Raw genomic sequence first — 13,433 nt, 5'->3', positions numbered from 1 at the left:
GGGGGGGGGGACATATGTTATTTATGCTAGCATAAAGTTATGTGCTTAATGATGAAGTGTTTAAATGAATTAATAAAGAAATATCTCCAATTTTCTGTTTTAATTTCTAAGATAATAAATGCCAGTAGATACATTCCACATAAATAAATGCTCTCTGCAGTTATCAATACATCTTTGGAGTCTTGGGACCAGTCTAAAAATGTTGGTTTAAGTCAATGTGGTATAATTTAAAAAACAGGTCAAAACTTGGGTTATTTTTAATACCTAATCTGTATTTATTTACATTCATCATCCCTGTTGAAAACAATTCCTCTAACGGTACAACCTACATATAATTAACACTCTACACATTAGCCATTAGGGCAGCGATTGCGGCTGCATAGTTCCATTCCCACTCCTGATCGTTGTGGAGTGAGTGGCCAAACTCACCTTCAGTGTGCCAGAGGAAGCAGGCGTGTCAAAGCTAGTGATTTCGTATTGACTTGTTCTTGCATTATTAGCATTGCCTTCAACACGCAGTTTCTTTGAGAAATTCTTAAGTCATGTCTCCATTTTGCAAGGGTAGGTTGGGGTGAGGCTAGAAACATGACTTGTAAAATATGATTTGCAGGTCGGCACTGGCAAAGAGCAACACTCAAAATGTTGCTGACAATTTTTCCTCCGCCTGGTCGAGTTCTACCCTTCCCTGAACCTACCTCAAGGACAGTAAGAGACACTCGATTGATCATACGATACATCCAAAGAATGATCATGTGATACGTCCAAAGAATGTCATCCAAGGATGACACCAACACCAATCTGCATGGTGACACAGCTAAGTTTCTTCTTTCAATAGAGAAAAAATGTGTAAAAATATATATGTGAATATATAATTATACACCTATATGTATATATAAATGCATGTGCATATTATACATGAACGTATTAATATACTCGACATACTTATATGTGTTTGATTTACATATATTTATGTACATTTTTATTAACTTATGAAGTCTGCATATTTATGCCACAAGTATGAATTGTATTTATAAAACCTCCTTGTACCCCAGGACGTCATTGGGCATAGTCCCTGGAGCCTCACTCAGAAGCCCACTGGATGAGGGGCTACCATTCAGCTGAGCCGACCACTGCCTCCGCGGCACGGCTGACCACATGGTGGGCACAGAAAGAAGCCTCATCGCCCCCGGGACACATCCGTACCGGGGCTCAGATCATCCAGAATCGCAGGGTAAGGCAGGAGAGCAGCTCTCCCAGGCCCCTCCCTGTCTTTTGAAAGCCCCTTCTCATGATGAGCACCTGCACCTGCGAGTCGCCTTCACTACTAAGTCACGGAAATGACTTGAGGTTCACTGGACGCTGCTCCTGCTCGTGGGCTGCAGGAGAGAAGAGAAGGCCACCTCACCCTGCCGTGCACTGGGGACACGCAAGAGCACCGCGCACCCCGGAGGGGCAGGCAGGCCTCCCCAGCTCCCACACCTCTGGAGGGGGCAAGAGGATGCTGTGGGGTACAGAGGGGTGCAGCAGAGTGCAGAGGGGTGCAGTGGGTGCAGAGGGGCACAGAGAGGTACAGAGGGGTGCAGCAGGGCACAGAGGGGTGCAGTGGTTGACGCGCCTCCCTTCTCAGTGATGGAGCCGCTTGGAAAGCCTTGACTTCTAAGAGCCATGGCAGCCTCTTCCCTCCTCCCATGCGCTCACTCTGTTCTTTCCAGGAGGACATTAGAGCTTTGTCTGTTCTCCCAGAGGCACTTTAGAGGCCAGGGTGAAGCCCACCCTTAGGTCTGCTGCTTGGCTGCCATGGCTGGCCTGGGTGGGTCACAGAGCAAAGGGCATTCACAGGACAGCATCGAACATTCCGGGAGAGGAAGGAAGCCACGCATGGCCAGAGGAGGGAGCCTTCAGTCCCTGGGGTCCCAAACACCCCCTTTCCAGGCCCGAGGAGCTCGTGTGCTTGGGGGCTGGGAAGGCAACACCAAGGATGGATTATCTCATTTCATTTAACCCGGCTCTTTGTCTAGCAAACCATGCAATTAACAACACTACAAATGGAATCTCCCTCCATCAAAACAAAGCACGAGTCCACCCTGGAGGATTTACTGGCAAGGCTTTCTTGATGGGGCTTTCTAGAGCTTTCTGAAGACAAAGTGGCGAGTCAATTTGCAGTGAGAAAGCAAGGTGAGGACTTCCTCTCCCCCGCTCCCCCTCCCAGCCCCCACCGCTCCCCTCCCCACCCCCCAGCAGTTCATTTCAATATCCTTATACCTAAATCTGAGACAATGTGTAATTATATAGAAGGAAAATCTGTCAGAGGATAGCTGGAGTTGCTTAAATCGTGCTGATTTACAAAGATGAGAGATTTTTCCCCCAACTAAAAAAATACCTTTCTCCGGGTGGAATGGCAAGCAGCCTCCTGCAAAGTCAACTCCTTTCCTGAAAGTCATTGCTAGTTTTATAATTTCTGAGTCATTAGATAACAGATAGAACTCCACACTTAGTGGTTTAAATGTTTATGGTCTGCAATTCATTCTTAATGAGCTCGCTCCATGTCTTTATTCTTCTCCGCGCCCTCCTGCTGGGAAGTGTCTTGCTCTGCCTTCCCTTTTGTTAATGATTCCGCAATCATTTTGGAGCCATTTCTCCTGCCTTATGTAATTCTGACACCACGAAGCGCCCAGCTCACTGCCTCTCAGTTGGAAATGTAACCTTTAATGTATTAATTTCTCTTGCTCAAAACAATTTAACCTCTGTCTTGGTTTTGTGATTGCTAAGTGTTCCAATTAAATGCCTCTTTCATTTTTTGTCCTGGAGGGCTGCATCTTACGCGAATTATGCTGCCCACACCCCACCCGCCGGCCGCGGCCACGCTGGGCGCCCTGACGCGCTCGCCACCGATCCATTATCTACCTCACGAGTGCCTGTCACGGTTCCAAAACCCCTCCTTCCCCAAAAAGATTAATTAAAGTACTTCCAAGTGCAGGCGGCATTGGCTGTGAAGGAGAAACGGATTATTTTTTTACAAGGAGGAGTCACCTGGGAGCAGAAGGGTCGCTCTCCCCGCGTCCACCCGCTTCTCAACCCACATCCTTGCATGGAGAGTCCTTGTGCTGCAGCACCGCGCACCCCACAGCTGGGCAGGGAGGACTCGACGCCCCTGAAACCATCACCAGGCCTGTCAGAGGCTTCCGCCCGAGTATCTGCTCACTTACTGGGGGCTCCCCTGTCCCCCTCTGGGTCTATCCTGGCAACCCGAAGAAAAGCTGCACATCTGCAAGCGGGTTTCCACTGCCGGGGTTCCGGCCCCCCAAGGGGCACTGCCCCGCCAGGAGCAGCATCGGAGGCACGAAGGCACCACGTCTGACAGAACTGGTGCTGGAGCATTTTCAAATAGTTGCAGGTTTTCCCGATCTGGATGCTTTAGCCGCGTCGTGAGCTGTGTACCAGCCTGGGAGAGAACACGGTGGCCTGGGGCTGCTCCTGGCAGGAAGCGCAGGGACAGAAGAACATGTTCAACGACACAAGATGGGGGACACGGAAAGCCCCGGACAGCTGGGTTTCCTCAACAGTCAGCAACCCGGGGCGGCAGCCAGAGCCCCGAAGACCCAGCGGCCAGACTCACGGAGGAACCTCATGTGGAGAACTCAGCACTCGTGGCTCTGGAAGCTCAGGCTGCCCAGGGCGTGCCGGGAACCCCTGTCCTGCCCCCAGCCCATGTGTCCGTCCTGACAGGCATGGCCTTGGGGTCCACAGGGCCCAGGTCCTGCGTTTTTTATTTGATTAAAACAAAACCCTCCTTGTGTCTGTCATTACAAACGCACAGATGCTTATTGCAGAAAATTCAATCAAAATAAGACAAAAGAGGAGAAAAGAAAGCAAACCCTAATCGCATCTTCTGTGCCTCTAACGAGGCAGCCGACGCAAGTCCTGGCCGTGGCCACTGGCGCCGAAGGCACCCCCTGCTCGCCAGCGCTGGGCGCACAAGGGCTTAAAAATCTTAGCGCCTCTCCCACGTGCAAGGAAATTTAAAAGGGAACTGGGCCATTTTTTTTTAGAGTTTTCTTATTTTAAAAGCAAATGAAAATATTTTACGGCTTGCCTGAGGACGTAATGCTGGGGCCGGCAGGTGCCAGGAGCCGCACGGTCCATGCCCACCAGGAAGGGCAGTGGCCCCACGGGAGGCGAGAGGGAAGCCAGGTCCTCTCCGCCCTCCAAGCACGGGCATCTGACAGGTCCCGCGGAGAGAAGGCTGGTCATCTGCCCGGCGAGGGGAGCCCAACAGCTCCCTCTGGTACCCACACCCCGAAGCGTCGACTGTCCTACCCCCTGCGGGACGGAAGGCAGCCCCAGTTCTGATCATCTTCCTGAAGACGCGCCGCGCCGCCGCCTCGGGCCTAGAAAGAGGACTTGCTTCTGGGCCGGTGGTTTCCTCGTCCTTCACCCCCAGGCACAGCCTCGCAGGGGTGCTGGACTCCAGGGCGGCGAGTGTAGACGCCAGGGGCTGGGCCTGGCCCACCTCAGCTCCTCCTGGGCTCCTCACAGCTGGAGACACTGACAGCGTCTCAGAGTAAATTTTTGGATGACTTTTAAACGTGTGACAACAGAAAATAGTTATGACAATGAAGAAGCTCCTGGGAGGACAGGAAGGGAGGGCAGAGCACGTGGGGTGCAAACATAACCCACTTCTGCCAGTAAATACTCGCACGACCCCTCTGTCCACTTTTGTTGTGTTATTTTTCGTGAGGTCACATTGTCGCTGCACTGCATGTGATTTGGGGCATAGAGTCACCCCGATCAGAGGTACGTCACCCCCACGCCCCCGCCAAGGCCCCAGCCTACCCCTGCTCCCTGCCCCAAGCCCGCCTGGTAGCCTCGGCTGGGCTCTCCCATTCCCAGCCCTTATTTCAGGCTGTGTCTCTGCATCCCCACCCTGCCTGCGCGCGGCGCGTGCCCCTCCAGGACCACCCAGGCGTTCTCTGCGGCGCTCACGTCACTGTGGCCCCGTCCTGCCCCCTCTTGCCCCGCTGTCTCCACGAAGGGGGTTGCCCATCCAGCGCTGCGAGAGCACGGCAGGCCGGCGCCCCACCTATCCGCGTTCTGCCTTCCTCGGGCAGGGCCTGGCCAGGGCGGCTGCATCCTGCCACGGCGGGCGGGTGTGTGGTGCATTTGAGGCCCCTCCGCACTCTTTCCCGGGGTGGGGCGTCGAGCTCCCTGGCCCTGCGCCCGCCAGCCCGCCCCGCCAGCACGTTGTCCCTGTCTCTGGAGTGCGGTCCCCCGGGCGTGGGCCTGCTGTCCACTTCTGTGTCTGCTGGCAGGTGAGTGGAGGCGCTGCCCGCACCTGAGAGGCCTGGGCTGGGAGCACAGTGGGCGGCGCCTGCAGAGTAACCGCAGGTGCTCACGCCCCAGAGCGAGGCCGGCGCACGCCGGGTGAGGACGAACTTCCGTTGGGTCTCCTGAGAGATGGTGCCCTGGCCTGGCCATGCTACCTTCACCCCAACCAACACGAGGCCCGACGTCCCGACCATGGGGGAGGAGACGGCCCTTGCCACAGAGCACACGACTGGACGGCGCTGGCCGTGGGGGGCAGCAGGGCAGGGAGGCCAGCGCTGGCCCTGGTTGGCTGATGCCACCAGCCTGCCAGCAGCCTCCCCTCTTTCCAGCCCCACCTCCCACCTCCAACCCTGGCTCTTGGGACAGTCAGAGGCCGGGGCCAGACCACAGACCTGCCTGGCCGGCCCTGCGACGCTCCCCCCCACCCCAGGGTCGTCTGGGTCTGATGGCTGCCACCCTCATGCTCCACCGGTGGGTCCCTCGGAGCTCCCTTCTCTGTCCCAGGTCACCCACAGACACGGCTGCTCAACAGAACCTCGCTGGGGGGTCACGGGGGTGCAGTAAAGTGGAGGAGGCAGCTCTGTGTGTTGGTCTTTGTTATTATTTACTGTTTAGAAGGCCTGGGGTGTGTGCGCTGTGGCCTCTTTCCAGTTGCTTTTACTTATGTTTGTGTCATTTTTATTTTCCTTTTGTCTCTGTGACCACCACGAAGCACAGCATGCTCGCTCCGCAGAGTCCCTGACGGCGTGACTGTGAACCCGCAGAGGCACGTCCGCCACTGTGCTGCACGGCGGCGGCGTTTCTGCCCCACTTCTGTGCACGGTCACCAGCAGCCGCACAGCCCATGCTCAAATATTCCCCCTTCTGAGTGATGGTTTGGCCACAAGAGACTCACCCTGGCCTCTTGCCTGTGCCTCGTGTCACCGGAAAGGTCAGCAGACCCGGTCATTGAAACTGAGCCCGGGACCCCTGCTGAGGGCCTTTCAGCCCAGTGTCCACTGGACCAGCTGCGGGAGCCGCTGGGCTGTGGCCCAGCCCCCCGCATTAAAGCCGCGGGGACACCAGAGGTTATGTCACCATTCAGCTGCGCTTTGAGGTGAATGTCTGTCCTTGGGATCTGGAATCAACCAAAACAAATTTGGGGTCAACTGGGGGTCATCCGAGGGCCCTGGCTGTGCTGGGGGCGGGGGGGGGGGGGGCACTGCCCTGCCCATGGCTGCCCCTGGCCTGCAGCTTGCGTGGACCAAAGAGCTGGGGGTGGGGTCCAAAGAAAGGAGAGAGTTAGACATCCCTCCCTGTGTAGCCTCAGTGTTCCCATCTAATAATTTTTGTTTAAATGCAAATTCTTGTCACTCCTTATGCATTTGAATCAATCTCTCAAAAACAATTGCAAGCGCCAGATGAAAACCAGTTTCTCAACAGCTGGAGAACATTCGCAGAAGGCAACTTTTGAAAAGCAGAGCTGTGGAGAAAGACAGAGATGGACACAAAAGGAACCAGCCTCGGTGTGGAAAGTGCTCTGACCCCTCCGGCCCTGGGGGAGACTGGGCCTGGGGGGGCCCGCAAGTCGGGTGAGAAGCGAGTTCTGTGTCATGAGCACCATTAATCAAAAATTGCCCTGCCTTGTATTTTATTTTTAAAAAGGGGCTATTATTATTGTTGTTGGTATTAGCGTCTTCTTCCTGGGTTTTAAGGCTGGAAAGGCTGTTGGAGTCTATCCTGACCGCAGTGCCTGGCACGGGCAGATGAGGGGCCTCTCCGTAGGCGCAAGGGGCAGAGACTGCGGGAGAGAGGAAGGAGCCACAGCGCGCTCGTGACCTGAGCAATTAGTTTGAAACCATTTATTGATATGTGTGCCCCAGATGGATCGTGACTAAGTCCTGACTTTTTCAATGAAACAGCTATTATTTATGTCTTAACCTTTCTTATTTTGCCACAATCATTCGGATTCAAGCGCACTCAAAGACATGACCTGGCGATGCGACAGTGGGATCAGGAAGCCGACGGCCACAGGGACTCGCTCCGTAACACACGCGCCCTCCCAGGCCAGCTGCTGCGGACGCCCCACCCACAGACGAGGCAGCCAGGGATGGGGGCTGTAGGACTGCTCGGGCCGGTACGTGGGGAACCAGGGCTTCGCCCTGAACCTCTGACGCCGGGACCCGTGCTCTGGGCCGGGCACACATTCCCTGCCGATACTGGCATCATCCTGGCTGAGCGTACCCTGGGCTGGCACAGCGCTCACCCAGGGAAGACTCTTGCCCCGACAAGATGATGCAGCGGGATTCCATGCAGGTGGCCGGCTAGCTGGACTCACAGCTTATGTCACTTAGTTTGACCCAAAATTAAGAGAAGTTCCTGAAAGAGTGTGCGACTTACAGACAGGCCTCCCGGCCCAAGGACCGGCCACGAGAACACTGCGGGGACATTTCTCCGCGTGGCCAAACCACAAACCAAAACTCATGAAAACTTAACCCACCGTGCTGCTGCATCTCATCCAATGACCCACGAGGCCAGGCGCCATCACCGCGGACAAGATATGCCACAGCTCAGCGCCCAGGCCATGGGGCCAGCCCCGCGGGTTGAGAGCAAAACTTTGTACAACAATGGCCGAAATAAACACAAAACGCCGGACATTCACATGTGATCGCTTTAAGCAATCACGCGTGATCCACGGATGCTCACACTGGTTTGTTTCTTGGATGCTTTGGCTGCATCTCACATGCTGACATGTGTATCTCCGCGACCAAGTAACAGACACACGGATAGAGCAGGAGGGCTCAGAAAACTTCCCGATAGGACGACGCGATGGGGAAAAGTTGGGATGAAGCCGTGTTAGCATTTACGCCAACCGTGAGGCTACGCTCGGGTAACCATGGCAACCCTGCTCCAAGGCCAGTGTGTTGCAGAAGCTTAGCAACCCAGCATGTGGAGGAGGAGGAGGCCAGCGGGAGTGGCACCGCCTCCTGCGGTGCCCAGGACGCCTCACCCCACGGAGGGCACATGGGTGTGAGGAGACGGGAGCTCTGGAGGGGGTACCACCGCCCCACCTCAGCAGGGTCTCTAGCGAGAGAAATACCAACGGTCGCCTCCGTGCCTGATTCTGTTAACAGTAGGACCAAAAGCTAAACAAGTGACTAATGCATTGTCTGAGGGTCTAGAATTTTCAACATTCTAAACCAGATTTGCAAAGCAAGTTGTCAAACCTCCAAAACTCTCAGAGAGAAAACACGTGCTCCTTCCGAGGAGGGCAAAGTCCCAGGCACGTGACAGGGCCAAGCAGGACACGGCCGCATGTAAGTGCAGAGGGCAGGTATTTCATAATCCTCATGGGAAAGGTATTAGAAGGGAGACCCAGGAGGAAACTTGTGCCCTTGAGGACATTCGCCCAGACGACCGAATTCCTGCAGAAGAGCGGGGTTTTGGAGGTTGGCACTGCCCTGAACTTCATTCAAAATGAGACGCGTCGAGTCGCAGAACGTCCAAGCTGTCCCCCAAAAGGACTTGAATAGACTCTGACTCTCAAAAATTTGGTCAGGCAGGTGTTCCACGTGAAGATTTAAAGCTACTGCACTGGCTTTCCATTTTGTATTTTATAAATCATTAACAAGAGCCAAGTAAGAACCCAAACAGAAATACCCCCTTCGCAAGTGTGGAGACAGTTAACCTTTAAACAGACGGGTAATCCCAGACAGCTCTGTGAAATTAATAGAGCTTAAACCTGAGGTCTCGGAGCTTCGGGACACATCTTTGGGGACCATGCCATGTTTTTGATATCATCATAAATCAACGTTTTCCTCGTCAGTCCTCACGCCTGCATCGACTCCCTCAACGCCGCATCCTGAGTACGTAAACCATGGCAATGCAGCTCTGCCACGGAAGGTTCTGGGTATGTGTCCCATTGCTGCCAGGAGGTTGTCCAGGGGGGCCTGCAGGTGGAGGTGGTGCTGGGGGTGGAGACATGTGCCCCGATCCTTCAAGGGAGATGCCCTCCACCTTCCAGGAGGGCAGGTGAGATGGGACCAGGGCACCCTAGCTCTGAAGGGGAAAGGCGACCTGATCACATCAAAGGAGCTTGGGGGGCCACATCGGTTCAGATCACCATGGGGACACCCCTAGAGGGCAAGGTTATGTCTGGGGACGCTGCCTCCTTTCACAAAAGAGGTGGTCCAGGCCGGCCTGCAGAAAATTACAGACACGGGAACAAAGACAAGGACTGGCCCCCTACAGCATCAGCCTTTCCAGCTACGGGAACAGGTACCTGGGGGCTTTTTTAAAGACGGGTCAGTTTTGAATGTGGCCACAGTCCCTCCAGGAAGAGAGAAGCAAACGGAAGGAAAGCCAGAAGCCAGAGCTCTGAGGCCAGCCTCAGCCCGCCGGCCGAGTCAGCCATCGTCAGCCGCTGGGGAGACATGGATGCCAGACAAGCACAGAATGGGGCCAGGTCCCGTCTCTGGCCTTGATGCTCCTGGGGTCACCAAGCCCAGGACCCGAAGCCGGAGCCCTGCACGCATCAGCCCCGCATCACCGCAGCGTCTACAAGCTGCTCACCTTGCGCCCTTCACACCCAGGAACAGCCAAAACTACAGGAGCAGTCGCGGCACAGACAGCCGTCAGGCGGTGACTCCCCAGCGAGGGAGCAGCATTTGCTCTTTCTGCAAAGGATGTTTCTCACTGAGCTGCAGGGACGGGCCAGGTCGTCCAGCACAGACCTATCTGGGCTACTTTCTATTGCAAAAGTTCATTAGCTGAACCGCTGCGATGGTCAGGAAGCCCTAGAGCTGGAGAATTCAATAGGGATGGACGCAGGATACAAATGGACAGACGGCATGTCTGGACAGATGGACGTCAGCCAGCCGGGGCTTGTCCACACACTCAGAAACCCACAGGAAGTTCACCTGGGATGGGGCAGACGGCGAGACACGCCCAGAATCATGAGACCTGCTCTTCTTACCTTCTCCTGGGAGGTCCAGCAGCACGTTAGCATAAATGCCACCAAATGTTGGCCCCGAGTCTTCCTTGTTATTTTTATAGACGTGTAATTAGTGACGAGATCCCGCCGCCTTCTCTACGGACTCGAGAGAAGTCCGGACTCCATGCAGCCGGCCGCCCCATTCTGGGAGGTCCCCGGCGTCCCGGGCTGGGAAAGAAACAAGCTTCCATGAGGCAGGGGGTGGGGGGACGCCAACCCTTCCCCCCCGCACACGCCCAGTGCACATCACGACACGGGCCGCTGGCCACCAAGGGTGCCCCGGGCCCACCCCGCCACTTCCTTGCAAAAGCGCCTCTGTCCGCACCCACAGCCGGGAGTTCTGCGCCGTAAAGATCATAAAGAGCAACGTCCCATGTCTGGAAACAGAAACGATTTCCAGGAGAATTTATGTCTCCGCCGTAATTAACCTGCGTGTGGAGCGGCGCCCGCGCCGTCCTCCTGCTAATTATTAAAACCCAACTCAACGGCTCCGCTCAGCAATAGTCCCAGATAAACAGACACCCCCAAGTTTTTGTTCAAAGCCTCAGCCATCTCCCTGGGCGCAACAGGCTGCAGCCTCCTGCCTTGTCCTCTCCCTGCCCGACGAGACAGCCCGGGGCAGCTGGACATCCTGGGGCACAGAAGGCTCCACGCCTCCCGGCGCCTCCCACCACGTGGGCCATTCCGTTGAGTGCCTGGAACGTGTGCCAGTCGGGCGACGCCTCCCGAGCCCTGTGCGCAGAGACTGTTCCCACCACCTCACTGGGCGAGAAGGCACACAGCCGAGCGTACACTCCGCGCACACGGACGTGTGCGTCCGCGTGTACACCAGCGCTCCCAGGGGCCCCGGTCGCCCCACCCTTGTCTGTGGTCAGAGCCACCTGAGTGTCCAGTGTCCACACGGGAGGCAGCTGACCAGGGAGCCCGCCCACAGATGAAAGCACCAGGAAGACAATCAGCCTGGTGGGAGCAAGAGGGAGCCCAGGCCTGGGAACTGTGTGCCTCGGCCGCAGGCCGGAGTCTCAGGGCAGCCCGGGCCCATCCAGCCCACGGTGAGCACAGGCCCCCAGCAGAGGGAACCGCCGCTGGCACCCCATCCTCTGGGGAACCCCAGGACCAGGAGGTGGTATTAGCTGCTATGGGGCTGCTGCAGGTTTATTTCCCTCCTGGCCGCAGTCAAATGTCAGGCGTGTGTGTTGGGGGCGCTGGGCCACCGCTCCTACCTCCCCGGAGCAGTAAAGACCAAGAACCCAACACTGGGTGGCTGCACAGCTGCCCAGGCCACAGTAAGTGACCACAGCATGGTCTTAAGACCAAGATGGAGCCTGGCCCTGGCCGGACCTCGTGAGGCCTTGCGCTGCCTGTGTACCCCAGGGCAGCACCCCCGACATGCCTCTGTCCCCTCACACCGTCCTGTCTGCCCAGCTCCTGTGTCCATCCACCACTTTCTTCCAGAGCATCCTGACCCACGGGACGGGTGACAGGCGCTGGAGGCCGGCGCTCGGCAGCGAGGCCCAGGCCTCAGGACGTTGGGGGGGGGGGACCCTAATCTTCCTAACAGGAGGGCATCTGCCGCCTGGGAGTGGCCCAGGAGGGTGTTACCATCACCCCCACGCCACCTGCGGCCACCTGGGAGCCACAGCCAGGGCTGTCCCTGCGTCTGGGAGAGCCTCCACACACCAAGGGAAATGGTTCCCGAGGCACTAAGGGGGGGCCCTGCCCCCCGTTATGCTGCCTAGAAAGTGACATTCAGTAACAAGCCGCTGGAGAGCCTCGCTGCGCCCGAGTATGGCTGGTAAACCACGCTCGGGTGTCTGCAAGTTTGTTCCATAAAATAAACATGTTTTACCTGAGCCAAACTGCATCGGACTCTCATAATTCATGCGAGGACCTAAAACGCTTTTCTTGCTGTTATTTTTTTTTTTTAAGATTTATTTATTTATTCATACAAGCACTGGGTACAGTCAGAGGCGCGGGAGGGTGAGAGGATTCACCAGAGCCAGAGCGGGGAGCAGAGCAGGCAGAAGGACCGAAGGACACTGCTGAGGGGAGCAGCGGGCGGCAGGAGAGGTCTGCGCGCCATGCGGGACCCTCTGCCAGTGGCCGGGGAGCAGCCGGGGATCGAACCGGCGCCGCAGAGGCCACAGCAGCTCTGCAGCCCAGCGCTTGACCGCTGCCCACCGGGGAGGCCTCCTGCTGTTATTTTAACGTGCTTCGCTGCAGGATGAATCTGGGTTCAGAATCTCAGGAATTAGAGATCGGGGGATCCGGGGCAGCCGCGCCCCCCACTCCGGACGCCGCGCCGGGGAGGGGGCCTCGTTGGCCGCTTCTGCCCCGAGAGCGCCCTGTCGGGCCACACCCCAGAGAAACGCGGGTTTCCGACCCGACCCCCACCCGGGGCGTTCCTGGCCCGCGGATGGCGCCCGCGGCTCGGGGCAGGACGGTCTTGATAACCGGGTTGCTCCGAGCCGGCCGCGCGGGTGTAGACCCTTCACCAGGAGTTACAGCAAAGGAGCCCAGAGGCACCCAGGACCCCCCATCACGTTCCCGCTGGAAAAAGTCATTTTCAGGGGGACGGGGCCTTTTATTCCATCTTATAAAGAATTTTTTAAAGCAAAACAAAATATTAGACTTGTTGGAAACAGGTTTCTTGCAAGAACTGGAGAACAGGGGCGTCACCCAGAGGGGGACAGAAGACCCCAAAGCCGGGCCTGGCGGAGCAGGGGTGGGGGGCCCCTGCAGTCCCCCCACGGGCGGGCGGCGAGGAGGCCCCGGGCCCGCAGCGCGCGTCGGGAGGGGCAGCCCCGCGGGGCGCGTGGGAGCTGGGGGGGCGCGGGCTGCACCCGCGGGTCGCCTTGCGCGGGGCTGCCGGATCCGAGGTGCTCCGGAGTGACTGAGGAACCTTCCGCTTCCCGAGCCGCCCGCGCGGGGACAGCAGCCGCGGAGCGGGGGTGCGCGTGGGGGTGCGTGCGGGGGTGCGCGTGGGCGCGCGCGGGGGTGCGCGTGGGGGTGCGCGCGGGGGTGCGCGTGGGGGCGCGCGTGGGGGTGTGCGTGGGTGCGCGTGGGGGTGCGCGGGGGCGCGCGGGGGTGCGCTTGGGGGTACGCGTGGGCGCGCGTGGGCGCGCGGGGGGGTGCG

Source organism: Talpa europaea (assembly GCF_964194135.1).
Source record: "Talpa europaea genome assembly, chromosome: 13".
NCBI classification, from domain to species: Eukaryota; Metazoa; Chordata; class Mammalia; order Eulipotyphla; family Talpidae; genus Talpa; species Talpa europaea.
The sequence above is the reverse complement of the archived record's forward strand: the minus strand, read 5'-3'. Positions refer to the sequence as shown.